The sequence below is a fragment of the Pristiophorus japonicus genome, chromosome 2 (assembly GCF_044704955.1).
Source record: "Pristiophorus japonicus isolate sPriJap1 chromosome 2, sPriJap1.hap1, whole genome shotgun sequence".
Classification (NCBI taxonomy): Eukaryota; Metazoa; Chordata; class Chondrichthyes; family Pristiophoridae; genus Pristiophorus; species Pristiophorus japonicus.
The window spans coordinates 176,062,136-176,087,884 of record NC_091978.1 but is presented as its reverse complement, the minus strand read 5'-3'; the positions used below and the strand labels follow the sequence as shown (position 1 = coordinate 176,087,884).

Genomic DNA, 25,749 nt, shown 5'->3' with positions numbered 1-25,749 from the left:
CTGGTTGAATTTAATGAATGGGCCAGCCCCATTGTTACTGTGCTGAAAAGTGATGGCACAGTCAGAATCTGTGAAGAATACAAGGCTACGATCAACAGGGTTTCGAAACAGGATCAGTACCCATTACCAAAGGCTGATGACTTGTTTGCAATGCTAGCAGGGGAGAAGTCCTTCACCAAACTGGACTTGACGTTGGCCTACATGAGCTGGTCGAGACATCAAAGAGACTTACGAGCATTAAAACGCATAAAGGACCGTTTATTTATCACAGGTGCCCTTTTGGAATGCGCTCGGCTGCAGCAATATTTCAGAGGAACATGGATAGTCTACTGAAGTCCGTTGCCAGAACCGTCGTGTTCCAAGATGACATCCTGATCACAGGTCGTGACTCCGAGGAACATCTGAACAACCTGGAAGAGGTTTTACTGTGTTTGGACAGAGTGGGACTCAGACTGAAATGCTCGAAGTGCGTCTTCATGGCACCAAAGGTCGAATTCCTGGGGAGGAAAATTGCTGCTGATGGTATCAGGCCCACAGATACGAAAACCAAGGCCATCAAGAATGCACCCAAGCCGCAGAATGTGACGGAGCTGCGTTTGTTCCTGGGTCTACGCAACTACTTCGGTAACTTCCTACCTAAATTGAGCATCTTATTAGAACCACTGCACATGTTGCTAAGAAAAGGCGACAACTGGGTGTGAGGTGCGTCTCAAGACAGAGCTTTTGAGAAAGCCACTAACCTGCTTTGCTCTAACAAGCTGCTGGTACATTATGACCCATGTAAACGTTTAGCATTGGCCTGTGATGCTTCGTCATATGGAATTGGTTGCGTACGCCAACAAGCTAATGAGTCGGGTAAACTTCAACCAGTCGCGTATGCTTCAAAAAGATTGTCTAAAGTGGAAAGAGCCTACAGCATGATGGAGAAAGCAGCACTAGCCTGTGTGTATGGGGTTAAAAAGATGCATCATTACCTGTCTGGTCTTCGATTTGAACTGGAGACAGATCACAAGCTGCTCATTTCACTGTTTTCTGAAAACAAAGGTATCAATACCACTGCACTGTTTCATCCCGCATCCAGGGGTGGGCACTGACATTATCCACTTATGATTATGTCATTCGCCATAGACCTGGCACCGAGAATTGTGCTGATGCTTTGAGCCATCTGCCATTGCCAACACCGGAGGTGGAAACGCCACAACCGGCGGACCTATTATTAGTTATGAATGCTTTTGAGAATGAAAAAACCCCTGTCACGGCTCAACAAGTTAAGACCTGGACCAGCCAGGACCCGATTTTATCGGTGGTGAAGAGTTGCACCCTCAAAGGTGATTGGTCCGCCATACCCAAGCAAATGTGCGAGGAGACCAAACCTTACATTCGTCGCAAAGACGAAATGTCTATTCAGTCGAATTGTATACTGTGGGGCAATTGTGTTGTTATGCCCAAGAAAGGGAGAGAGAAATTTGTACGTGAGCTACATAGCACACATCCTGGCATTGTAAAGATGAAAGCCATCGCCAGGTCTCATGTATGGTGGCCGGGAATTGACTCTGAGCTGGAATCATGTGTGCATCAGTGCAACACTTGCATGCAGCTCAGCAAAGCACCAGCAGAATCACCGCTGAGTCTGTGGTCTTGGTCGTCCAAACCATGGTTCAGGATCCACATAGACTTTGCAGGTCCTTTCCTGGGGAAGATGTTTTTAGTTGTGGTGGATGCATATTTGAAGTGGATAGAGTGTATAATCATGTCATCCAGCACATCCACAGCTACCATTGAGAATCTCAGTGTCATGTTCGCCACACACGCTCTGCCTGACATAGTTGTTAGCGACAACGGATCATGCTTCACCAGTCAGGAGTTTCAAGAGTTCACGAAACTCAATGGTATCAAACATGTAAGGTCAGCACCGTTCAAACCTGCATCCAATGGGAAAGCAGAACGTGCTGTCCAAATCATAAAGCAGAGTATGAAGCGAGTAACCCAAGGGTCACTGCAGACCCGCCTGTCATGCATACTGCTTAGTTACAGGACAAGACCACACATGCTTACCGGGATCTCGCCTGCTGAACTAATAATGAAGAGAGGTCTGAAGACCAAGCTATCTTTTGTACATCCTGACTTGAATAATCATGTTGAATATAGAAGACAAAGTCAGCAAGGGTATCACGATTGTGCAGCTGTGTCACGCAATATTTCTTTAAATGCTCCTGTATATGTTCTGAATTATGGTCAGGGTCCCAAGTGGGTCGCTGGTACTTTCATGGCCAAGGAGGGCAACAGAGTATTTGTTGTCAAGCTCAAAAATGGGCAAACATGCAGGAAACATATACATCAGACAAAGCTGCGGCACACAGATGAACTGGAACAGTCGGAGGAAGAGACAATCGATGAGCAACCAACCTACCCCCAGTCATCAGAGGACTCAGTGGTCATCAGTGAATCGGGACTTTCAATCACTGACATGTTCAATGAAAATGGACTTTCAATCCCTGACATGGCCATTGCCACTCCCACCAGGTCAGCCATCCAACCACAACAGACTCTGAACACTCACCCAAGGCTGGAGTTAAACTGAGACGGTCAATCCGGGAGCATAAAACACCGGACCGTCTCAATTTGTAAAAGACTGTGTTAATATCTCAGAGGGGGGCATTGTCATGTGTGTACTTTTGGTATTACTAGCCACTAGATTGCGTCACTGTTGGAGGCGATTGGGCTGCGCGCGCGTGTGTGCAGCCCAAGAATAAAAAGCCAGCCATTTTGTATATTAGTGACTTTGGGCCTTAATAAAGCAGAGCCAAGGTCATACCTCTTGGAGTTAAACAGTACTCAGTCTAACAGTTTTTGCATACACAAAATAAAGATTCAATTTTTTTTCCAGGGAGCATGCTCCCAGACCTCCTTAGAAATGCACCATCAATTTTGTGCCTTCAATATTTGGATTTCTTCCTTTAACCTTTCATCTATTTATGTATTTTTCCTCCAAGTCAAGCAATGATGGGTATACTTACAGCTTAAGTTACAAAAACTATGGCTGAAATCTTCTCTGCCTAGGCGGATTTGGTGCATGCGGGCTGCATGTTGGGTTGTAACGACATTATTCGTATTGTCATGTATGTATGCTTGGGGTTATTAGCCACCAGCTGGCGCCACTGTTGGAGGTCATTGGACTGTACACACGTGTGTGCGGCCCAGGTATAAAAGGCAAGTCATCATGTAATGTAATCACTTTGGGCCTGAATAAAGCAGAGCCAGATTTGTACCTGTGTTAGTTTACAGTATTCAGTCTATCGAGTTATTACATACATAACATTTGGCAACGAGGTAAATTAAGAACCTTCACATGCAAAAATGAGCACCATTGGAATTCTGGAGAGATTCGTGGAGGGAGAGGACTGGACAGATTTTGAAGCTTGCCTGGACCAGTACTTTGTGGCTAACAAAATGGAGGAACCCACTGACGCATTTAGGGGCAGAGTGGTCTTCCTCACGGTTTGCGGTCTGAAAATCTATGGACTCATAATGAATCTTCTCTCGCCTGCAAGTCCAATGGACAAGAACTATGAGGAATTGTGTGCTCTGCTACGTGACCATCTCAAACCAAAAGAAGGCATCATCATCTCACGATATCGATTCTACATGCATGTTCGTTCTGAGAGCCAGGATGTGTCGGAATTCGTTGCCGACCTAAGACGTCTAGCTGGACTGTGTAAGTTTGAAAATGCGTTGGGTGACATGCTGCGGGACTTTTCTGTAATCTGCATAAGCTACCGGCAGCGGAGACGCTGGATTTGAGCAAGGCCATCACGATTGCCCAGGCATGTATGACGACGGACAAAAACTTAAAGCAGATATCATCGAAAAATCGGAACTCAGCAAGTACTGTAAACAAGATTGTATCGTCGTATGGCAGAGCTGCACATGGCAGGGCCTACTCGACTGCGTATGCGAAACCTGTGGCTGCCCAAAGTCCGCCAACGGGAATGAATCCGATTTCACCGTGTTGGCATTGTGGGGGCAATCATTGGCCTCATCAGTGTCAGTTTAAACAGTACATTTGTAAAGGCTGTTCGAAACTGGGGCATCTCCAGCACACGCTTCCGCAAGTGAGCAAGCGTGTTGCGACACACCATGTGAAAGATGATGACCAGTATAGCGCGGATCTGGATATGCAATCCGAGATACCAGAGGAGGAAATGTATGGACTGTATTCATTCCTAATAAAGAGCCAACCGATAATGATTAATGTGAAACTTAACGGTGTGCCGGTACCGATGGAATTGGACACAGGTGCGAGTCAATCAATAATGAGCCGGAGGACATTCGACAAGCTGTGGGATACTAAGCTGTGAGGCCTAAGCTGAGTCCAGTCAATGCCAAGTTGCATACCTACACTAAAGAACTCATAATGGTGATAGGCAGTGCAGTAGTCAAGGTATCGTATGATGGTGCAGTTCATGATTTACCGTTGTGGATTGTTCCAGGCAATGGTCCAACGCTGTTCGGTAGGAATTGGCCAGAAAAAATCAAATGGAATTGGAATGATATCAAAGCGTTGTTGTTGGAGGATGATACTCCATGTGCCCAAGTGCTGAGCAAGTTCCCCTCGCTGTTTGAACCAGGCATCGGCAATTTCACGGGAGTCAAAGTACAGATCCACGTGGACTCGGATGCAAGGCTCGTCCATCATAAAGCTCAGGCGGTTCCGTACATGATGAGGGAGAAGGTCGAAATTGAACTGGACAGACTCCAGCGTGAAGGGGTCATATCGCCGGTCGAATTTAACGAATGGGCCAGTCCCATTGTTCCTGTGTTGAAGAGTGATGGCACTGTGAGGATTTGTGGAGACTGCAAGGTTATGATGAACCGAGTTTTGAAACAGGATCAATACACGTTACCGAAGGCTGATGACCTGTTTGCAACACTAGTCGGGGGGAAGTCGTTCACTAAACTGGATCTGATGACAGCCTACATGACACAGGAGCTGTTTGAGACGTCGAAGAAACGTATGTGCATCAACACTCATAAAGGACTGTTTATCTACAACAGGTGTCCTTTCGGAATTCGCTCGGCTGTAGCCATATTTCAGAGGATCATGGGGAGTCTACTGAAGTCCGTTCCTAGAACCGTCGTGTTTCAAGATGACATCCCGGTCACAGGTCGTGACACCGCCGAACATCTGAACAACCAGGAAGAGGTTCTACATTGTCTGGACAAAGTGGGACTCAGACTGAAATGCTCGAAGTGCGTCTTCATGGCACCGGAAGTCGAATTCCTGGGGAGGAAAATTGCTGTTGACGGCATCAGGCCTACGGACTCGAAAACCAAGGCCATCAAAAATGCACCCAAGCCTCAGAATGTGACGGAGCTGCGTTCGTTCCTTGGTCTACTCAGCTACTTCGGTAATTTCTTACCTAGATTGAACACTTTATTTGAGCCACTGCACATGCTGCTCAGAAAAGGCGACAACTGGGTTTGGGGTGTGACTCAAGATAGAGCTTTCGAGAAAGCTACAAATCTGCTTTGCTCTAACAAGTTGCTGGTACATTATGATCTGTGTAAGCGTCTAGTATTGGTCTGTGATGTTCATCATATGGGGTTGGCTGCATGCTCCAACAAGCTAATGAGTCGGGTAAACTACAACCTGTTGCGTATGCTTCTAAAAGTTTGTCAAAGGTGGAAAGAGCCTACAGCATGGTAGAAAAAGAAGCATTAGCCTGTGTGTATGGGGTTAAAAAGATGCATCAGTACCTGTTTGGTCTTCGGTTTGAACTGGAAACAGATCACAAGCCACTCATTTCATTGTTTTCGGAAAACAAAGGTATCAATACCAATGCATTGTCCCGCATCCAGAAGTGGGCGCTGACATTATCTGCCTATGATTATGTCATTCGCCATAGACCTGGCACTGAGAATTGTGCCGATGCACTGAGCTGTCTGCCGTTGCCCACACCGGAGGTGGAGACACCACAACCTGCAGACCTACTGTTAGTTATGGATGCTTTTAAAAGTGAAGGAAACCCTGTCACGGCTCAACAAGTTAAGACCTGGACCAGCCAGGCCCAGGACCTGATATTATCGGTTGTGAAACATTGTGTCGTTAGTGGTGATTGGTCTGCCATACCCAAGCAAATGGGTGATGAGACCAAACCTTACAACCGTTGCAAAGACGAACTATCCATTCAGTCAGATTGTTTACTGTGGGGTAATCGTGTTGTTATGCCTAAGAAAGGCAGAGAGAAATTTGTACATGATCTACATAGCACTCATCCCGGTATTGTCATGATGAAAGCCATTGCCAGATCTCATGTATGGTGGCCTGGAATTGACTCTGATCTGGAATCATGTGTGCATCAGTGCAACACTTGCATGCAACTTAGTAAAGCACCAGCGGAATCGCCTCTGAGTCTGAGGTCGTGACCATCTAAACCATGGTCCAGGATCCACATCGACTTTGCAGGTCCCTTCCTGAGAAAGATGTTTTTAGTTGTGGATGCATATTCCAAGTGGATAGAGTATATAATCATGTCATCCAGTACATCCACAGCTACCATTGAAAGTCTTCGTGTCATGTTTGCCACTCATGGTCTGCCCGACATCGGTGTAAGCGACAATGGACCTTGCTTCACTAGTCTGGAGTTTCAAGAGTTCATGAAACTCAATGGTATCAACCATGTGAGGTCAGCACCATTCAAACCCGCATCTAATGGTCAAGCAGAGCGTGCTGTCCAAACCATCAAGCAGAGTATGAAACGTGTAACTCAAGGTTCACTGCAGACTTGCTTGTCATGCATATTGTTTAGTTACAGGACAAGACCACACACGCTTACTGGGGTTCCCCTGCTGAACTATTGATGAAGAGAGGTCTCCCTTGTCCACCCTGACTTGAACGATCATGTTGAATAGAGATGCCAAAGTCAGCAGTGGTATCATGATCGCGCTGCTGTGTCACGCAACATTTCTGTTAACGATCCTGTGTATGTACTAAATTATGGTCAAGGTCCCAAGTGGATCGCCGGTACTGTTATGGCCAAGGATGGTAACAGAGTGTTTATCATCAAGCTCAAGAATGGGCAAACATGCAGGAAACATGTTGATCAGATAAAACTGCGGCACACGGATGAACTGGAACAGTCTGAGGATGACACAATTAGTGACCAACCAACCTACCCTCAGACATCAGAGGATTCCGCCGTCATCAGTGAATCTGGACTTTCAATCCCTGACATGGTCATTGCCACTCGCATCAGATTGGCTACCCAGCCCCCAGTCATAACAGATTCAGAACGTTCGCCCAAGGCTGGAGTTGAACTGAGATGATCAACTCGGGAGCGGAAAGCCCAGGACCGTCTCAATTTGCAAAAATACTGTTACTAATATCTTAAAGGGGGATATTGTCATGTATGTATGCTTGGGGTTACTAGCCACCACTGTCGGAGGTCATTGGGCTGTATGCAAATGTATGCGGCCAAGGTATAAAAGGCAAGCCATCTTGTAATGTAATCACTTTGGGTCCTAATAAAGCAGAGCCAGGTTTGTACCTGTGTTAGTTTACAGTATTCAGTCTATCGAGTTATTACATACATAACACTTATCATCCCACGTGGACCACTTTCCATACCTCAGGAGGTATCAGCAAGGGCAGACATCGATGACGAGATTCAACACCGCCTCCAGTGCACCAGCACAGCCTTCGGCCGCCTCAGGAAGAGAGTGTTCGAAGATCAGATCCTCAAATCTGGCACCAAGCTTATGGTCTACCGGGTTGTAGTGATACCTGCCCTCCTGTATGGCTCAGAGATGTGGACCATGTACAGTAGACACCTCAAATCGCTGGAGAAGTACCACCAATTATGTCTCCGAAAGATCCTGCAAATCCCTTGGGAGGACAGACACACCAACGTTAGTGTCCTCGATCAGGCCAACATCCCCAGCATCGAAGCACTGACCACACTCGACCAGCTCCATTGGGCGGGTCATATTGTTCGCATCCTTGACACAAGACTCCCAAAGCAAGCGCTCTACTCGGAACTCCTACACGGCAAGTGAGCCCCAGGTGGGCAGAGGAAATATTTCAAGGACACCTTCAAAGCCTCCTTGATAAAATGCAACATCCCCACCGACTACCTGGGAGTCCCTGGCCAAAGACTGCCCTAAGTGGGGGAAGAGCATCCGCGAGGGAGCTGAGCACCTCGAGTCTCGTCGCTGAGAGCATGCAGAAAGCAAGCGCAGGCAGCAGAAGGAGTGTGCGGTAAACCAGTCCCACCCACAACTTTCCTTCAACGTCTGTCTGTCCCACCTGTGACAGAGACTGTAATTCCCATATTGGACTGTTCAGTCATTTAAGAACTCACTTTTAGAGCGGAAGCAAATCTTCTTCGATTCCGAGGGACTGCCTATGATGATAATGGACTCCTCAGAGCGACTTTCATTTAATGGCACCTATTAAGGCAGGCTTGCATGTTTCCCGGCCGTATTAAATGGTGCAGATCTGATGATGTCATCAATGACTCATTTCCAGCAGGGATATTTAAAGCAGCCTTGGCCACATCACATTTAAAGGAGTGTGCAGGGAGTATATGTCACAATCTGGTTATTGCTCAGACTTGCAAAGCTGGCTTCACAAAGACAGAGAGCCGCACTCAGGTTTTCAGATGACCCCCTACATATTCTTGTAGAGAGAGTCAGACCATGCAGGGAGGTCCTCTTCCCTGCTGAAGGGCAGAGGAGGCTCCCCAGAAGACAAAAATAGCCTGGCTCCAAATTGCAGAGGAGGTGAACAGCAGAGATGTTGTCAGGAGGACCTGGGTGCAGTGCCGGAAGCACTGCAATGATCCCATGAGATCAGGAAAGGTGAGTGCAAAACCACTCACCTTCATCCTGCTGTGCCGCTCATCACATCCCCATAATTCTGCCTTCCCAAGCCTACTCCTGCACATCATTACTCACACCAAAATACGTTGCAAGCATCCCTCTCTCTCTATGTACATACATACATCCCCCTCTGACTAACCACCTCTCACACTCATCCGAATCCGAATGCAATCATACCAACTAACACCACAAAGGGAGGCCATTTGGCATTGGCACTTTGGTATTGACACTGCCTCATAGTCACCCTCTTTAGATGTAACCCACACATTCCTTACATTCATGCCATCACTCATGCAAACTTCTCTTCTTTAACTCCTTGCAGGAGAAACGAGCGCACAACAACAGGGAGAGGGAGAGAAACGGAGGTGGCCCTCCATCGTTCGCCACTTTGACCGTAGCAGAGAAGGTTGCACTGGAGGTATTTGGAGTTGAGGAGCATCTGGCGGTGGCAGATGGAGAGAGGGGGACTTCTCAGCAACGTGGTGAAAGAATTACATCTCATACAGCCACATGGCATACAGCAGTCATGCATATGGGGACTGATATCAGCAGCCAGTAAATGTACATCATGTGCATAATGGTATCGTTATCGCTATAACATTTCTAAATAATCTCTTTACTCTCCCACAGGTCCTTTAAGAACCCCGCTTCCCCACTGTGTAGGAAGAAGAGGAAGATGACTCCTCAGAGGAGCCTCCAGCCTCTGAGGGTGCACTGTCACCACACCTAAGTGCATCCAGTACCAGCGCAGATACTAACACCTCGGTGGGCAAACGCGAGATAGAATAGCATGGTCACCTAATGTCTCAAAAGTGACAAGTGAGCAAGAGGAGATGGTGGAGACAGGGACAGCAGTGGAGACTCCTCGACAGAGGTTGCAGGACTCTTTCAGCTCTGCTCAGTTGTATGCAGATGCTGAGCTTTGGGGGACATCGAGAAAGAGGGTGATCTTGGAGGTGCAGGAAGAAGTGCAGGTTTTGCAACTGCGATGTCTGCAAATGTGCAGAAAATGGAGGAGTCCATCTCCAACATGAGGAACACCATCTCGCAGGCTGTCTGCTCTTCCATGGAAAGGATGGGCACCTGAATGGAGCAGCTAATGTGCCACTCACAGGAATACATGCTGTCTATGGAGAACAGATGGCAGAGGCTCACAGACCTCTTCGCTAGTAAGGATGTAAACGGAGACTTGGGTCCTCACGGCCCCACTGCTGTGCAGCAAGGCGCTCTCCAGCTTGTTGCTAACAGGGAAGTGCAGGTGGCCCATGGGAGGGATGATGGTGAGAGGGGACATGGAAGTGAGGGCTCCTTTCAAAGCGCCCACACTTCTCACCCGTTGCTCCCCCACCCTGTGATTGTTAAGGTTCCATTAATGTTATGATACATATTAAACTGTTAATTTTCCAGCAACACTTTCCAATAATTTCAAAGACTAGGGCCCTGAACTTAAGGAAAGGTAACTTCAATGGTATGAGACGTGAATAGACTGGCGAATGATACTTAAAGGGTTGACGGTGGATAGGCAATGGCAAACATTTAAAGATCACATGGATGAACTTCTACAATTGTACATCCCTGTCTGGAGTAAAAACAAAATGGGGAAGGTGGCTCAACCGTGGCTAACAAGGGAAATTAAGGGTAGTGTTAAATCCAAGGAAGAGGCATATAAATTGGCCAGAAAAAGCAGCAAACCTGAGCACTGGAAGAAATTTAGAATTCAGCAGAGGAGGACAAAGGGTTTAATTAAGAGGGGGAAAATAGAGTACGAGAGGAAGCTTGCAGGGAACATAAAAACTTACTGCAAAAGCTTCTATAAATATGCGAAGAGAAAAAGATTAGTGAAGACAAACGTAGGTCCCTTGCAATCAGAATCAGGTGAATTTATAATGGGGAACAAAGAAATGGCAGACCAATTGAACAATTGGTTCTGTCTTCACGAAGGAAGACACATATAACCTTCCGGAAATACTAGGGGACCGAAGGTCTAGCGAGAAAGAGGAACTGAAGAAAATCCTTATTAGTCAGGAAATTGTGTTAGGGAAATTGATGGGATTCAAGGCCGATAAATCCCCAAGGCCTGATAGTCTGCATCCCAGAGTACTTAAGAAAGTAGCCCTAGAAATAGTGGATGCATTGGTGATCATTTTCCAACAGTCTATCGACTCTGAATCAATTCCTATGGACTGGAGGGTAGCTAATTTAACACCACTTTTTAAAAAAGGAGGGAGAGAAAATGGGGAATTATAGACCGGTTAGCCTGACATCAGTAATGGGGAAAATGTTGGAATCAATTATTAAAGATGAAATAGCAGGGCATTTGGAAAGCAGTGACAGGATCGGTCCAAGTCAGCATGGATTTATGAAAGGGAAATCAGGGTTGACAAATCTTGTAGAATTTTTTGAGGATGTAACTAATAGAGTGGACAAGGGAGAACCAGTGGATGTGGTGTGTAGTTGGACTTTCAAAAGGCTTTTGACAAGGTCCCACACAAGAGATTAGTGTGCAAAATTAAAGCACATGGTATTGGGGGTAATTTATTGACATAGATAGAGAACTGTTTGGCAGACAGGAAGCAGAGAGTAGGGAGAAATGGGTCCTTCTCAGAATGGCAGGCAGTGACTAGTGGGGTGCTGCAGGGCTCAATGCTGGGACCCCAGCTATTTACAATATACATCAATGATTTAAATGAAGGAATTGAGTGTAATATCTCCAAGTTTGCAGATGACACTAAGCTGGGTGGCGGTGTGAGCTGTGAGGAGGATGCTAAGAGGCTGCAGGTTGACTTGGACAGATTAGGTGAGTGGGTAAATGCATGGCAGATGCAGTATAATTTGGATAAATGTGATGTTATCCACTTTGGGGGCAAAAACACGAAGGCAGAATATTATTTGAATGGCGGCAGATTAGGAAAAGAGGAGGTGCAACAAGACCTGGGTGTCATAATACATCAGTCATTGAAAGTTGGCATGCAGGTACAGCAGGCGGTGAAGAAGGCAAATGGTATGTTGGCCTTCATAGCTAGGAGATTTGAGTATAGGAGCAGGGAGGTCTTACTGCAGTTGTACAGGGCCTTGGTGAGGCCTCACTTGGAATATTGTATTCAGTTTTGGTCTCCTAATCTGAGGAAGGACATTCTTGCTATTGAGGGAGTGCAGCTAAGATTCACCAGAGTGATTCCCGGGATGGTGGGACTGACATATGAGGAGAGACTGAATCGACTGGGCCTGTATTCACTTGGTAGTTTAGAAGAATGAGAGGGGATCTCATAGAAACATATAACATTCTGACAGGACTGGACAGGTTAGATGCAGGAAGAATGTTCTCGATGTTGGGGAAGTCCAGAGCCAGGGGTCACAGTCTAAGGATAAGGGGTAAGCCATTTAGGACCGAGACGAGGAGAAACTTCTTCACTCAAAATTGTTAACCTCTGGAATTCTCTACCGCAGAGAGTTGTTGATGTCAGTTCGTTAGATATATTCAAGAGGAAGTTAGATATGACCCTGACGGCTAAAGGGATCAAGGAGTATGGAGAGAAAGCAGGAAAGGGGTACTGAGGTGAATGATCAGCCATGATCTTATTGAATGGTGGTGCAGGCTCAAAGGGCCGAATGGCCTACTCCTACACCTATTTTCTATGTTTCTATATTTCTATGTAATGCCCAATTGTGTATACTACTTTGGAAGTAGCTTAGTGAATTGCAGAGAAAGCTGAGACAAAACGTTACTTACAGGCATGGGGGTTAGTGTGAAAGGAATGGCTTGATCATTGCAGGGATGCTTTATGGTGTTGCTGGGAGAGGTGGGGGGGCGTTAAACCTGGTACAGCATGTGGCAGCTATATGGGTGTAATGCAGGTAGTTAAGTAAATCTAGCCATGATGAGGCCATTCCCGGCCTCCTGGGCAGCGATATGCTTCGGTGTTGCTGGAATCTGGAACTCGGGTTCCTCCTCCTCATCTTCCAGCTGATGCTCCTCCTCCTCCTAAGATGCTGTGCACTCTGAACCTTGCTCCTCATGCAGCGCTAATCCTCGTTGCTGTGCTACGTTGTGCAGGGCGCAGCAGATGACGATGATTCTGGAGACCTTGGCTTATGCATACTGAAGGGCTCCTCCAGATCTGTTAAGGCATCTGAAGCACATCTTCAGCATACCTATCGTTTACCTTATGACAATCTGGTGGACATGTGGCTTTCATTATAGTGCTCCTGGTTCTCAGTGCTTGACCTCCTCAAGGTTGCCATGAGCCACGTCTTCAGTGAATAGCCCTTGTCTCTAAGCAGCCAGCTGGTATGTCTGTTTGGAGCTGTAAAGAGCTGAGGGAGAGTGGACTGGCGCATCACGAATGAGCATTGACAGGTGCCAGGGAATCTGGCACACACATGCATAATCATCTTCCCATGGTTGCAGATGAGTAACATATTGAGGGAGTGGAAGTCCTTACGGTTGACAAAGACTCCTGGGTTATGATAGGGTGGCCTGATTGCCACATGTGTACTATTGATGATGCCCTGAACCTGTGGGAAGCCAGCCAGAGTGGCAAAGTCAAGCACCCACTCAGTAACACTGATGTCATCAGTGGCAAATTTTAAATAATGGCATCGGTGACCTGTGTGATGCATTTGTGGGCAGCTGACTGCGAGATGCCGCAAATATTTGCTGCAGTATCCTGGAAAGAACCTGAGTCGAAGAAGTTGAGGTGGTGGCTTTGATGGCCACTGGTAAGGCATGGTCACCAAGTCCTCTGGGCTGCAGGTCTTGCTACAGCAAGCTGCAAATATCTGCAATGACCTGGCGCGATAGTCTGAGCCTCCTTTGGCATGGCAGTTCAGTCATGTTGAGGAAGCTCATCCTCTGCCTCTATACCCTCTGATGGATGTATTGCCTCTGGTCGGGTGCAGCCCTGTGCTGATGCCCTCTGTCCTGTGGGACATCAGGTCATTGAGGAGAAGGTTGTAGGTGTTGTTGCTGCTGCTGCTGCTGGTGTTGTTGGGGCTTATCCTGGTCCAATTTTGAGGACCAAGGTGTTACTGTATAAGCGGCATCCATGCTGATATAATAGATGGCAGGTAAAGCAAAGATCAGAGGAGCAATCTGTCAATTTTGTGATCGTAGCAATGAGGTTAGAGTGGCTTCCGAAGTTGCAGAAAAGACTTGTAGACACTAGATACCTAAATCTGTGCTCAAAATGGAATGAGCAACAGCCTTTCCCTTAGGCAAATAATGAGGTGTCATGTGGAAGTATTTATTTGGATTTCCATGCTCTGCATTAATGATCTCGATCAATGGCCACTGAGCTGCCACCTTAGGTTGACAGACATGGTTCCCAAGTTGTGTGATTCCTGTGGTCATGCAGTGAAATTCAAATGGTATGGTTAAAAACACAGTTAAGTGTCTGGCAACAAGGTTTTAATTCGGTTAATTAGGTCAGCCGCCTCTGCCGTTCAGGTCTGTGCCGCACTGGCAAACATGCCCGAGTTAAAGACGCGAGGAAGCAGAATGATGGCGGGTCCCCGACATACTCCCATTTTTGGCAACTTTTATTGCCAACCCAGCTCCAAACCCACATGCCACCAGTGGGAAAATTCCAGCCCATGCAACTATTGGTCTTGATATGTCATAGGCATACATTTATGGGTGTCCTTGAATTATCCACATTTTGAGGCTGTGCCACCTGTTTTGAAGATGCTTTTGAAAAGGTTGTGACAAATGCCCTTGACTGAATTGGCCTCAGCTTCAGAAAGTAAGGGAAAAGAGGTGAAACTGAAATGCATAATATTTTCTTTGGTCACCAGAATTTAATGCTATACATTGAGATTACAATATTAGGCTGGTTAGGTGTTGTATTTTGTGGTACTTTTTTTTTTACAGTTACCTTTGAAACAGAGGGTAACAGTTTGCTTTTTCCATAGTTTGAGACAACAACAACTGGCATTTATATAGTACATTTGACGTAGTAAAACAGCTGAAGGCGCTTCACAGGAGCATTCTCAAACAAAATTTGACACTGAGCCACATGAAGAGATATTCACACAGCTGACCAAAAGCTTAGTCAGATAGGTTTTAAGGAGTGTCTTAATGAATTACAGGTAGAGGCAAAGAGGTTTAGAAAGGGAATTCCAGAGTTTAGGGCTATGTCTTCTGCAGCTAAAGGCATGACCACCAATGGTGGAGCAATTAAAATCGGGGGCACGCAAAAGGCCAGAAATGGAAGAACGCAAATATCTCAAAGGGGGGTAGGGCTGGAGGAGGTTACAGAGATAGTGCAAGATAGGATACAGTTTATGAAGGGTGGGAAATGGGAGGTCAGCATGGAGAGCATTGGGATAGTCAAGTCTGCAGGCAACAAAAGCATGGATGAGGGTTCCAGAAATTTTGCGGGTGGCATTGAGGCAGATCTTAGACCTATTTAAAACTGCAGAGCTTTATTATTTTGTGAGAAATATGAAAATAGGTTGTGTTTAAAGTGAGATCAGTGAATCTTAGGACGCATGCTTCACCGCGTGGCCAGTTCATCGAAAACAAACTGCACTTCACAGCGTTTTCTACTGAATGCGCAAGCGCGCGAACCGCGCCCGCCCGGGGGGCTCCGTCACGTCCGCAGAACAGCGGCTGTGGCGGAAGTGAGGAGCGCGGAGCTGGAAGTTGCTGAGTGTTTGTTGTTGTGGTGGAAGCGGCGCCAAAGCCGATTGGAACTCCTTTTCAAACGGTTCAAAACGAAACGACCGATCCTGCACTCAACGTCCGTGGTCGTGACGTAAGCACGGTGAGTACATTGGACGTCAGCGGCTGACGCTTAGTGAGAGGGAAATGGGAAGGTGTGAGCGGCAGGCTGGGGCAGAGAATATGTTGAGTTTGGGTGAGAGTAAGTTGGACATATCACCCATAGTCAGAATTAGCTCCTGGTGCGTGTGGGTTAAAGTGCGTACTTACCGGCCTGTGTTTGCTGGAGCGTCACTGACCCCCAACAGCTCGCATTTAGGACGGGAGGCGCTGCCGTGAATATTGCTGCTAACAGAGCGCTTCACAGTGGCCGTTCGGGACAGCGCCCCGAAATCGCAACAACACCGTAACCCCGTACCCCAACATCTCAACAACACCGTAACCCCGTACCCCAACATCTCAACAACACCGTACCCCAACACCCCAACAACACCGTACCCCAACACCCCCGTACTCCCAACAACCCCGTACCCCAACATTTCAACAACCCCTTACCCCAACAACCCCTTACCCCAACAACCCCTTACCCCAACAACCCCGTACCCCAACATTTCAACAACCCCTTACCCCAACAACCCCTTACCCCAACATCTCAACAACCCCTTATCCCAATGACCCCGCACCCCAACGACCCCGGACCCCAACACCTCAACTACCCTGACGACCCCGTACCCCGACGACCTCAATGACCCCGTACCGCAACAACCCTGTACCCCAACACCTCAACGACCTCGTACTTCAACGACAACAACCCCGTACCCTAACAATCATTGTAAAATATTTTACAGACACATCAATAAAGAAGGCAGGCTGGGATGGGAATAGGACAATTAAGGGTAATACCATAGGTAATGATAGAGAGATGGCAGAAATATTAAATAATTATTTTGCTTCAGTATTTACCAGGGAGCTAGTACAGGCGGACATGACATTAGATAATGAGATGTGCATTTAAAATAAAAAGTGGGGATATATTAAATAAACTAATCAAACTTAGAGGATAAAACTCTTGGTGTCATTCACGCATCCACGCATTTTAAAAGAATGTAGGGAAGAGACCGCAGAGGCATTACTGCACATATTTAATAATTCGTTAGAAAAAGGTGCAGTGCCAGATGACTGGCGGATTGCTAACGTAATACCTATATTTAAGAAGGAGGATAGAATATGTTCAGGAAATTATAGACCAGTCAGCTTAACATCGGTGGTAGGAAAAATAATGGAATCCCTACTGAAGGAGAAAATAGAAGAACATCTAGAAACCAAAAATGTAGTCAACATGGATTTCAAAAGGGAAAGTCTTGCTTGACCAACCTTATTAAATTTTTTGAAGAGGTAACAGAGAGAGTTGGCAGTGGTAATGCAGTAGATGTAATTTATCTAGATTTTCAAAAGACCTTCGATAAGGTACCCCATAATAGACTGATGAACAAGGTCAGAGAATGCGGAGTCAGGGGACAAGTAACAATGGATAGCTCGCTGGCTTTAAGACAGAAAGCAGAGCGTAGGGGTGAAAGGTAGCTATTCAAAGTGGCAGAAGGTGTTGTTCCACAAGGATCAATGCTGGGACCACTGTTGTTCCCAAATTATATTAATGATTTAGACCTTGGAATCAAAAACACAATTTCTAAATTTGCAGATGACACTAAATTGGGGACGATAGTCAATACTGAGGAGGACTGCAACAAATTACAGGAGGACATTAATAAACTTGCAGAATGGTCATATAATTAGCAAATGAAGTTCAACACAGATAAATGTGAGCTATTACATTTTGGCGGGAAGAATAAGGAGGTCACTTATTACTTGGAGGTCACGAGTCTAGGTGGGGTAGAGGAACAAAGGGATCTCGGAGTACAAATACACAAATCACTAAAAATAGCACAGGTTGGCAAGGCCATAAAAAAGCAAACCAAGCACTAGGGTTCATTTCTAGAGGTATAGAATTGAAAAGTAGGGAAGATATGCTAAACCTGTATCGAACCTTGCTTAGACCACACTTAGAGTACTTCGTACAGCTCTAGTCGCCATATTATAAAACATAGAAGCACTGGAGAGGGTGCAGAGAAGATTTACAAGGATAATACCAGACATGTGAGGATATACATAGAAACATAGAAAATAGGTGCAGGAGTAGGCTATTCGGCCCTTCTAGCCTGCACCGCCATTCAATGAGTTCATGGATGAACATGCAACTTCAGTACCACATTCCTGCTTTCTCGCCATACCCCTTGATCCCCCTAGTAGTAAGGAATACATCTAACTCCTTTTTGAATATATTTAGTGAATTGGCCTCAACAACTTTCTGTGGTAGAGAATTCCACAGGTTCACCACTCTCTGGGTGAAGAAGTTTCTCCTCATCTCGGTCCTAAATGGCTTACCCCTTATCCTTAGACTGTGACCCCTGGTTCTGGACTTCCCCAACATTGGGAACATTCTTCCTGCATCTAACCTGTCTAAACCCATCAGAATTTTAAACGTTTCTATGAGGTCCCCTCTCATTCTTCTGAACTCCAGTGAATACAAGCCCAGTTGATCCAGTCTTTCTTGATAGGTCAGTCCCGCCATCCCGGAAATCAGACTGGTGAACCTTCGCTGCACTCCCTCAATAGCAAGAATGTCCTTCCTCAGGTTAGGAGACCAAAACTGTACACAATACTCCAGGTGTGGCCTCATCAAGGCCCTGTACAACTATCCCTGTACTCAAATCCCCTCGCTATGAAGGCCAACATGCCATTTGCTTTCTTAACCGCCTGCTGTAACTGCATGCCAACCTTCAATGACTGATGTACCATGACACCCAGGTCTCGTTGCACCTCCCCTTTTCCTAATCTGTCACCATTCAGATAATAGTCTGTCTCTCTGTTTTTACCACCAAAGTGGATAACCTCACATTTATCCACATTATACTTCATCTGCCATGCATTTGCCCACTCACCTAACCTATCCAAGTCGCTCTGCAGCCTTATAGCATCCTCCTCACAGCTCACACTGCCACCCAACTTAGTGTCATCCGCAAATTTGGAGATACTACATTTAATCCCCTCGTCCAAATCATTAATGTACAATGTAAACAGCTGGGGCCCTAGCACAGAACCTTGTGATACCCCACTAGTCACCGCCTGCCATTCTGAAAAGTACCCATTTACTCCTATTCTTTGCTTCCTGTCTGACAACCAGTTCTCAATCCATGTCAGCACACTACCCCCAATCCCATGTGCTTTAACTTTGCACATTAATCTCTTGTGTGGGACCTTGTCGAAAGCCTTCTGAAAGTCCAAATATACCACATCAATTGGTTCTCCCTTGTCCACTCTACTGGAAACATCCTCAAAATATTCCAGAAGATTTGTCAAGCATGATTTCCCTTTCACAAATCCATGCTGACTTGGACCTATCATGTCACCTCTTTCCAAATGCGCTGTTATGACATACTTAATAATTGATTCCATCATTTTACCCACTACCGATGTCAGGCTGACCGGTCTATAATTCCCTGTTTTCTCTCTCCCTCCTTTTTTAAAAAGTGGGGTTACATTGGCTACCCTCCACTCGATAGGAACTGATCCAGAGTCAATGGAATGTTGGAAAATGACTGTCAATGCATCCGCTATTTCCAAGGCCACCTCCTTAAGTACTCTGGGATGCAGTCCATCAGGCCCTGGGGATTTATCGGCCTTCAATCCCATCAATTTCCCCAACACAATTTCCCGACTAATAAGGATTTCCCTCAGTTCCTCCTCCTTACTAGACCCTCTGACCCCTTTTATATCCGGCAGGTTGTTCGTGTCCTCCTTAGTGAATACCGAACCAAAGTACTTGTTCAATTGGTCCGCCATTTCTTTGTTCCCCGTTATGACTTCCCCTGATTCTGACTGCAGGGGACCTACGTTTGTCTTTACTAACCTTTTTCTATTTACGTATCTATAGAAACTTTTGCAATCCGTCTTAATGTTCCCTGCAAGCTTCTTCTCGTACTCCATTTTCCCTGCCCTAATCAAACCCTTTGTCCTCCTCTGCTGAGTTCTAAATTTCTCCCAGTCTCCGGGTTCGTTGCTAGTTCTGGCCAATTTGTATGCCACTTCCTTGGCTTTAATACTATCCCTGATTTTCCTTGATAGCCACGGTTGAGCCACCTTCCCTTTTTTATTTTTACGCCAGACAGGAATGTACAATTGTTGTAGTTCATCCATGCGGTCTCTAAATGTCTGCCATTGCCCATCCACAGTCAACCCCTTAAGTATCATTCGCCAATCTATCCTAGCCAATTCACGCCTCATACCTTCAAAGTTACCCTTCTTTAAGTTCTGGACCATGGTCTCTGAATTAACTGTTTCATTCTCCACCCTAATGTAGAATTGCACCATATTATGGTCACTCTTCCCCCAAGGGGCCTCGCATAACGAGATTGCTAATTAATCCTCTCTCATTACACAACACCCAGTCTAAGATGGCCTTCCCCCTAGTTGGTTCCTCGACATATTGGTCTAGAAAACCATCCCTTATGCACTCCAGGAAATCCTCCTCCACCGTATTGCTTCCAGTTTGGTTAGCCCAATCAATGTGCATATTAAAGTCACCCATTATAACTGCTGCACCCCTAATTTCCTGTTTGATGCCCTCCCAACATCACTACTACTGTTTGGAGGTCTGTACACAACTCCCACTAATGTTTTTTGCCCTTTGTTGTTCTGCAGCTCTACCCATATAGATTCCACATCATCCAAGTTAATGTCCTTCCTAACTATTGCATTAATCTCCTTTTTAACCAGCAATGCTACCCCACCTCGTTTTCCTTTTATTCTGTCCTTCCTGAATGTTGAGTACCCCTGGATGTTGAGTTCCCAGCCCTGATCATCCTGGAGCCACGTCTCCGTAATCCCAATCATATCATATTTGTTAACATTTATTTGCATTTATTGTTAACAGTTAATTCATCCACCTTATTACGGATACTCCTTGCACTAAGACACAAAGCCTTCAGGCTTGTTTTTTTAACACCCTTTGTCCTTTTAGAATTTTGCTGTACAGTGGCCCTTTTTGTTCTTTGCCTTGGGTTTCCCTGCCCTCCACTTTTCCTCTTTTCCAAATCGGGAAAGGATGAACAGGCTGAGTCTCTTTTCTCTAGAACAAAGAAGGCTGAGGGGTGACGTAATAGAGGTCTTTCAAATTATGAAAGGTTTTGATAGAGTGGATACAGAGAGAATATTTCCACTTGTGGGGAAGAGCAAAACTGGAGGCCACCAATATAAGACAGTCACCAAGAAATCCAATAGGGAATTCAGAAGAAACTTCTTTACCCATAGAGTGGTGAGAATGTGGAACTCGCTACCACAGGGAGTGGTTGAAGCGAATAGTATCGATGCATTTAAGGGGAGGCTAGACAAGCATTTGAGGGAGAAGGGAATAGGGGGTATGCTGAAAGATTTAGATGAGGCAAGACTGGAGGAGGCTTGAGCGAAGCATAAACACCGGAATGGACTAGTTGGGCCAAATGGCCTGTTTCTGTGCCGTATATCCCATGTAAACCCAACACCTCGACAAACAACCAGCACGCTGACAACCACCCCACACCTTGACAACCACCCCACACCTTGACGGCGACAACCTGACGCCTCCACAACATTGCCCTCATGGGTACAATCGTTCCTTTCCCCAGGTAGTTTTCACATGACTTCTCCTATGCCTACTTGCTTATCTCTAGTGAGCCACAAGTTCCATTCTTAGCCCTCTTCTTTCTCATTGATTTCTTGGTGACATAACTTTTAAGCATGGGCAGCTTACATGTGCATGCTAGCTGTACCTCTCATAACCACCCTTGATTTCAAGACTGTGATTGCACTGTCAAACTGTCTGTCCAACATCAAGTTATCAATGATTAAAACTTCTAGTAATTCAACATTGGCTATTGGAGCAATTTTTTTAGTCCATCCTAGAAACTCTGTCCTAACCCCAATTTCGTGCTCCTCCCTTGATGCCTGCTGATGCTCAATTTGACCTTGGTGTCTTGCTCAACCCTTAGACTAGGGGTCGGTTTTGCAGATCAGCTATCATTCAGTTTGCCTACTTCCACCTTCAAAAAGTTACCCATCTCCACCCCATTTCACACCCACTACCAATGACACCCTCACTCACACTTTTTTGTAACTTCCAGACTTTCTGTCCTTCATGATCCTGCTCCAAAGCTTCACCCACCAAAAATTTAACTCATCCAGAATGCCACCATTCGCATCCTATTCAGCACAAAATCCTGCTCACCTTCTGATTCTTGCTGTCTTTCGTTTGCATCCCTTGATGCATTATTTCAAAATCTTCATTCTCATCTTCATGTTCAAATCACATCATGGCATTCCTCCTTCCAACCTTTCCTATCTCCTCCAACCCTACACCCCTGCTCACATCTCTGCTTTTCTAACTCTTGTTACTCTCCACTCTTGCGCTATCATTAGAGATTAAATGGTTGAAATTCAGTTTATACCTCCACCCGTTACCGCACGTGGGGGGGCGGCAAAGGCCGACCTTCGCACGTAAGTGTCTTTTACGCCCCGGTTGAAATTGAGTCGACTCTTTGGCGGAGGCGCCAAGAGGCAACGCTGCGCCGGCTGACACCACCCACGTGGTGACGTCATCCAGCATACAACGCCTCTTTGATGCTGTCTATTACGATATTTGCTTTGTACGGCTGCCATACAGCCTGAAAAAAGTAGTGGTTAAACAGTGGAACGCGGGCGGAATTGGTCAGAGAGCGAGGTAAGCTTTTTTTTCTTTTTTTCTTTCTTTATTCATTTTTTCATTAATTTTAACAGTGGGGGATGTTTGTGTGTGGGTCGGAAAAGTTTGAGGCTTCTTTTCTTTCTTCCCTGCTTTCCAGCTAGCATGGCGGCGGCGGCCTCCCGATGAGAAATTCAGTAGGCCTCCTGAGCTCCTGCCTGAGAATTAGTGCGCAATGCCACTTTTTGGTGCTGCTCTATCATCTTTGGGTGTAAAAACTGAATTTGGCAGTTGGAGCTTGCACCTAACGCTTGCCGGTAAAATCAGCACTCGGTTAGTGACACCGCCTCAAAAACGGCAGTACCGAATTTCGACCCTGAAGCTTTTAGCCACCTTCCCTGTACACTCTTAAACTCTGTCCATAAATCCTTTCATCTTGCTACATATCTCCTCACCTTCAAAGGCCTCCTTATAAACAATCTCTTCAACAGTGCCTTTGACCATCTTCCCTAACTTCCTTCCTGCTCCTATTTGATTCAATCCCCTACCGTGAACCACCTTGGGATGTTTTGCTATGTTAATATATGTAAGTCGTTATTAGCAGCACAATGACGGTTGCTCTTTGAACTTTATCCTCCTCTTCCTCCTGCCTTTCCTTACTATTTCATCAGTTAGATACTTGTCCAAAATCAAGTAATCTTGCCTTTGGCTCAGGCAAATTAATGAGTTCTTGGACAACGTAGATAACATCTCAAATATGGAGCCACACGCCTGCTAATTGGAAAGAAAAAATAACTTGCATTTATAAAGTATCTTTATCACATCTCTCAGAAGCATTTCAAAGTGCTTTAGATGTAACAAATGACTTTGAAGTGCAGTTATGTCAGCAAAATTCAGCGACTATTTTGTGCACAGCAAACTCCCACAAACAGTGATGTAAGGAATAATCTGTTTTTTTTGGTGGTGTTGGCTGAGGGAAAACAACAAACCAGAAGAGCGCTCAGGTTCTAGAGTGAGCTTCAAACCACAGCCATTAAATATGGATCAGTTGATGCAGAAATGTGTATTCTGAATTGCCACTCGAATTTTCTGAAATTCCTTGATTAGCAAATTAAGTTCTGTCTCCTTAAAAGGTAGTTTTTGTGTTTAGGGACTCTTCAGTCTGAATTTTCTAATGCAATGGAAATGGAACATAGTAACAGTGTTTGTTAAATGTTCCACACACAATTTATTTTGTTAGTCGTTGCACAAATGACTTGTAGAGGACATGCCAGGATATGACTACCCTGTACTCATTTTTTTAAAAATATGTTGTTTTATAATTGTGAAATAAAACAGTTGTATTTTTTGTACCAACTCAGTGCTTTTTATTAATATTTGGTTGAACTTTGAGTGGATTTTATTGGTATTGTCAGGCCTCTTGGAATCTTGTGCAATTATGGTCATTATAGAACACGTATGCATTTCCTATGCTAGCACTCACGTGATCCTTAATGGCCAAATACAATACAGGTATGAGGAAATTCTGCCCTTATCACTTTGTGCCAATTCCAGTTAATGCTACAGTTGAGGCAGCGCAAACTGAGTTTATGTAGAACCCTAACTGCTGGCAGAAAGATTTTCATCTCCTAAGTTTGGGGAGGATTCAAAACCATTCCTTGGAGTGAATACAGTTTGTAATTATGGCATTTCACCAAAGTTGTTTTTCTTCCAAGCAATGCATGAATTTTATTGAGTGTTCCTGTTCTGAAGCAAGTTTGTGCAGGCATGGATGGTTGGATTTCGTCATGCCTGTGATGGGCATTGCAAAAGGATATTGTAGCTTTGAAAGACTCTATATTGAAATGATAAATATTCTATCAGTGATTTTGGGAATGGTTGATTTATTATTGCAGAACTTCAAACGCATGCTCGCTCAATATTCCTGACAGTATTTTAGGCGTATCTGTGATCTGTGTTGATAGGTAAGCTATCAGCACAAACTGTGAGTAAAAGACTAATCCTAAAAATAGCTTCATATTATTTCTTCCCAGTTTTTTTGCACTGTGTTGATCTTGTCTGTATGTCTTCTTAATAGCATTTTTTGTTTCATCATGTAAGCAAAGCTGAGACACTTGATATGTATGTTGACAAGAGCTTCTGGGTCTGACCAAATCTTGGTAAAATCTACATATTAAAGGCAATTGTTTATTATAGACTGCAGAAGAATGGAAAACAAGACAGGAATGTGGAGACAAATGAGAGAAAAGGCAAAATTAGCAGAGCCATAATAATGAATGACTTCAGTTATCCAAAGATAGACTGGAATGAGAGTAATGTAAGTGGCAAAGAAGGGGAGGGTTTTTTACAATGTGTCAAGCACTACTTTTGAGATTATTGGGCTCAAGTTTCGGACCCCCGTTAGAACGCACATCGGAGAGGCCCGCCTAATGTAGAACAGAAATTGCGCCGAATACTTACCTCGCGATTCTCTGATATCTGTAGACCCGTTTCTGGCTCGGTGCGGCGCAGTACTGCTGGGGGCAGAGCTACAAGCCTGCGGCAAAAACAGTGCCGGCAGCTGCGTGCGTGTGCAGTAGCTCCTGGCCCTCCCAGCACGTCTCCTCTCTGGGCGACGACCCTGGTCAAAGGGACGTCGCCCCTATCCCGGGCTGAGTGGCCTGACTGCCCTTACCTCTTCCGTGGTGGCCCGCCCGGCATCTCCTGGGGGCAGACCACGCCCGAACTCCTCGTTGGCGGTGGGGCTCGCCCACCCGGCATCTCCTGGGGGTGGGCCCTGCCCGAAGTGGCGACCTCGTCGGCGGCGGGGCTCACCCGAAGTCCTGGGTGGCGGACATCTGCTGGGGGGGGGGGGGCGCCTGAAGTCCTCGCCGTTCTCTTTGGCAGCGGGGCCCGCCCGAATTCCGGGCCGGCGGTCCGGCATCTACTGGAGGCGGGCCTCGCCCGAAGTCCTCGGTGGTGGCGGGGCCTGCCCACCCAACATCTCCTGGGGGAGCCCTGTCCCAGCAGGCTGTTGGAGGGCTCCCGGTGCTGCAGTAGGTGAGCAGAAACTTTTATTTTTTTATTTATTGATTTATTTTTAATTTTTTAAATTTTTCTTGATTGATTTATTGGTTGATTTATTGATTTATTTATCATTTATTATTGATGATGGCTCTTTATTGGTAAAAGTAAAGTGTTTAATGCTTGTAAAATCCCCTAACTTCCCTCTAACTTCCCTTCCCCACCCTCATCTCTCGTTCCCTGCACCTAATTTATAAAGTGTATGCAAGGTTTTTCTGAGCGTACAAAAATCTATACTTTCTCCATTCTAAAAGTTAGTTTGGAGTAAGTTTTCGCTGCCAAACTTACAGAACAGGCATAAGTGGCTGGTAACACCCCCTTTTGGAAAAAACTTTTCTAAAATGAAACTATTCTAACTCACTAGAATTGGAGC

General features: G+C 45.7%; 1 protein-coding gene across 5 annotated transcripts in view; it reads left to right on the top strand.

Moving 5' to 3' along the window:
- Positions 1–15,491: 15,491 nt before the first annotated feature.
- LOC139242618 (kelch-like protein 5) overlaps positions 15,492–25,749 on the top strand; it is a 258,999-nt gene continuing 248,741 nt past the window's right edge. For 3 of the 5 annotated variants that reach the window (XM_070870459.1, XM_070870440.1, XM_070870460.1), the window contains exon 1: positions 15,492–15,644. The gene's annotated coding sequence lies outside the window, so the exon portion shown is untranslated. Of the gene's footprint in view, positions 15,645–15,699; positions 15,744–24,208; positions 24,278–25,749 lie in introns of those variants that run through there. The other 2 variants (XM_070870445.1, XM_070870452.1) reach the window with 2 other exon arrangements.